The sequence below is a fragment of the Vulpes lagopus genome, chromosome 13 (assembly GCF_018345385.1).
Source record: "Vulpes lagopus strain Blue_001 chromosome 13, ASM1834538v1, whole genome shotgun sequence".
Classification (NCBI taxonomy): domain Eukaryota; kingdom Metazoa; phylum Chordata; class Mammalia; order Carnivora; family Canidae; genus Vulpes; species Vulpes lagopus.
Window position 1 is genome coordinate 44,951,537 of NC_054836.1, and position 3,909 is coordinate 44,955,445.

The window sequence follows — 3,909 nt, forward strand, 5'->3', positions numbered from 1 at the left end:
TTATGCTGGATTAAAGCCTACCCAAATGATCTCATTTTACCTTAATTACTTCATTAAATGCCCAACTCTAAAATACAGCCACATTCTGATCTCCTAGGTGTTTGACTTCAACATACAAATTTTAAGAGGACACAATTCAGCTATTAACACCTTCTTTGCATCCTTGTATGTTTGTTTTTTTTTTCTTTCAATGTTTAGTTTCCTTTAATGACCCCCATCTCCCTGAAGGGCAGGTACAGGCAGCTAGGCGATGATGACAAGAGATGTTTACTTGAAGATCTTGCCCTGATTGAAGGTTTTGCCCACATGCTGGAAGGCCCCCTCCCAGGAAAAGTACTCTCGAACCAGCGTCTGGGTCTCCTCGCTGCCAGGATCCAGTTTCCGCCACGTATAGGACTCGTAGTCCACCTGCCAATCTGGACTCAGCGGAAAGGCAAGCTCCTGGCCTCGGAAGACCCAGACTCTAGAAATGGAGCTGCTGTTGTTGGTTCCAAAGAGGATGACACTGGCAAAGGCATTCTTCCTCAGCTTGTCCAACCTTTGGAACATTCCAGTGATGAGGTTACAACTCATAAAGGTCTGAGTGAGCTCCTCAGGGAAGTGGTACTCAGCGTACCACAGGGACCAGCCATCCTTATCGAAGTGCTCCCAGAAATACGGCAGTGCCACAGTGAGAGTGTCCTCATTGGAGTACTTGCGCTTAAATTCGTCCAACACAAAGGTACTCTTGGGCAGGTGAGCAAAGGGGTCTTTGGCCTTTGGCTCAGCAGCCAGTGCCTGCTCACATTCAACCATTTCCTCCTCGGGAGCAGGGGCAGCAGCCTTCTTCTCCTCTTTCTGCTCAACCTGGGGCTTCTGCTTCTCTTCCCAAGAACCCTTCTCTTTCCGTGGGGTGTCTTTTTTAGGTTGGCTCTCTGCAAACCTTTTAGCATCAAACTGGGCCATCTTCTCACAGAGTTTCACCTCCCCCAAGACAGCCCGGAACTCGGGCTGGTTAATGCAGGTAAGGAACCAGCGGTTGGTATTGGGGAAGGCCTGGCGGAAAGAAGGCTCCAGGACCTGTTTATAGAGCCACAACAGGATGCAGACAACTGTGATGTCAGTCACACGTTCGCCCACCAGAAAAGTCCTCGTCTTCAAATGAGTATCCAGTAGCCCCAGAATTCGCCTCACTTCCTCCTTTGCATTCTCTGTGGCCTGCTTGTTGTGGTGCATGATGCCCAAGGTAGGAAACACCCAGGTACTAGCTGGGGGCACTATGTCGCTATCAGCAAAGCTCACCCACTGCACCACCTGGGCTGCTGCCTCTGGAGTACTTCCCTGCAGCTCCTCATTGCTCACATAGTAGGCAATGGCATTGCTCTCAAACACACAGAATCCATTGTCACCCTCAAATGCTGGAACCTTGCCAGCAGGAAATTTACGGAGAAATTCAGGGGTGCGGTTGGTTTGGCCAAAGTGGAAGTGGGGCGGGTGCGGAGAGCACGCGGACCTGAGCCCTGCTGTACTGAGCAGCAATGAGAGCCTTGAAGGCCCTCCAGTTTTCAGGATATGTGTACAGGGTCCCGGCCACCATGGTGATTCTGCAGAGAAAGGGGGTAGCTCCTTGTATGTTTTTAAGTAATCTTTAATATATGTTAGTTTTGTATCATCGTTATTTAAATTTTGCAGTTGCTTTTAATAATTTATGGGCATATGCTTTTTTTTTTTTTCTTTTCCCAAATGCTCAAGGTAGTTAGGTTGAATCCAGAGGGCTCTTTGGCTACTAATAAAGCAAACTGATAACAACTCTATGGTTCAATCTATATATAAACAGTCCATTTTTCTTCAACCATTTCTCTTGCCTATTATAATGAAAATATGAAATCAGAATCTAGAGGAAAACTGAAAAGAGAAAATTATATAGGAAAGAAGAAGAGTAAAAGAGATTAAACTGCACTGAACACCTAATACATTATTTCAAACGGTAATCTGGACCCTGAGGTTCCACCAACAGAAGGTAAAAAGACCTTCTATTCAGAGGGTATACTCTGGGGTTTTTCAAACCCCATACCCTGCCCCCAGACCTAATGATTGTTAAATATTGTGGTTCCCCAACTATTTGGCAACATAAAGTAGTTATACCTCAAAAATACTGCCAGAGAACAATTTCAAACCTACAACAGCTCCATCTGATTGGCTGGGTTGGAAACACATTGTCAAGATCACATATTGTCTATTCATACATGTCTAATAGAGTTTCTTAACTGCTGTGCCACTTGTGGAGTTTAATAGTGTGCTGGAGATTGCTTTACCTAAAGGATGTGAACAAAAATCATCCCTTGTACATATCCTAACAACAACAAAAGTCTTCCGTTGAGAAATAAATGTGTGATAGATACAATGGAAATCGAGATTTAGGAGTGAGCAATATGCTAGTTGTATTTGAAGCCCTGAGGATGGTTGAAAATACAGCAAGAGAAAGTGGAATCAAAGAGAATAAACCTAAGGACCATAACAGGGAGAATATGAACATTAAAGAGAAAATTTTGAAAGAGAAGCCAGTAAAAGATTTTGAGGAGGGTAAACAGAAACAAACAACCCCAAACAAACAAGAAGAAAGGCAGGCAGACAGGATGTAGAACCAGTTGGGCTAGTACCTGGGAAGCAAGGTTTAGTGACATAAAGACTGAAGTTTAAATGCCTTTTGGCAGCAAGTGGTTCATTAGCGTCCTCATCCTCCTCCGTACTCGGTAAAGGTGAATACATGGGCACAATGGTAATAAAATCTAGATTTGTAGTGAGCGAAGAAGTGGGAGGTGGGGAAGACAGAGTGTTTATGACCATTTCTGAAGAAACTTAGCTGTGAAGGGAAGAAGGGATGATAATGACTTGGCTCTGTATAAGTAAAGGGAAGTAGGAAAATACTGCTTCTTTCATTAACCAAAGCAATATAACAGTTATTTGCCCAATTAACACCGATTCTCTCCTCTTTCTTCGTCACAGTATCCCATCATATTCCAAGTAACATACCCCATTAAAAGACAAGAGCTCCCAAACATCCTTTCAGCTGTAGGTAACCATGAGATAATAATCTGATATTGCGTGTATTTTCTAGTATAACTTCTTAAGAACAAGACTGATCACAGAGCAGAAGCTGCTGTGGGCGCTTCTGCTTTTTTTTTTTTTTTTTTTTTTTTAATCCTTTTGCGTTCCCTCCCCTTGCTTTGTACTTGGAACAGGCATCTTGGATCATGAGGAAGGAAGAAGGAAGAAGAAGGAAGCCAGTGCTAAGGATTTTGGAGTAAAAAGAGAAGAGACTGGGGGTACTCTGTGATGCCAGATGTCACCAAACCAGCACTCAGGCAGTCCACCTCCAGAGTTTTTTATGTGAAAGAAAATCTTTATTCTCTTTCACCCGGGGCAAATTCTGTCAAACATAATTTCTACCAAATAATGCAGACACCCATTTCAAATTTCCAACGCTCCCTGCAGTCTTATTCCTGCCCTCCATTGAAAAAAAATCAAGGTCATCAGATGCTAAGGCACTGAAATCCCTGCCTTCAGGACTTCATGTCCCTCCTATGTGAGTAACTTTCTTCTGTCCAAGGCAAAGCACCGCAACCAGGCTTAGCTAACCTCACACTGCTTCCTCAGAACACCCTCCTAACTAACATCCCTTCTCTCTCCTCTGTAGGTAACATCTACCCATCTCTCCATTCTGGCCATAAAGATACTGAAATCCCTATCTTTAAAAAGCCAAAAATTTTTTTAAAAACTCACAAGCCTCCTTCCAACCCCACGATTCCCGTTAACCACTCTCCTTTCTCCCACGTGCAAAGAACAGCAGAGTCGGGCAGCCCAGGTGCCCAGCGGTTTAGCGCCGCCTGCAGCCGGAGGCGTGATCCTGGAGACCCTGGATCGAGTCCC

At 44.3% G+C, this 3,909-nt stretch overlaps 1 pseudogene; it reads right to left on the reverse strand.

Annotated features, from left to right (window-relative positions):
* Positions 1 to 230: 230 nt before the first annotated feature.
* LOC121474722 lies at positions 231 to 1,591 on the reverse strand (annotated as a pseudogene).
* Positions 1,592 to 3,909: the final 2,318 nt, after the last annotated feature.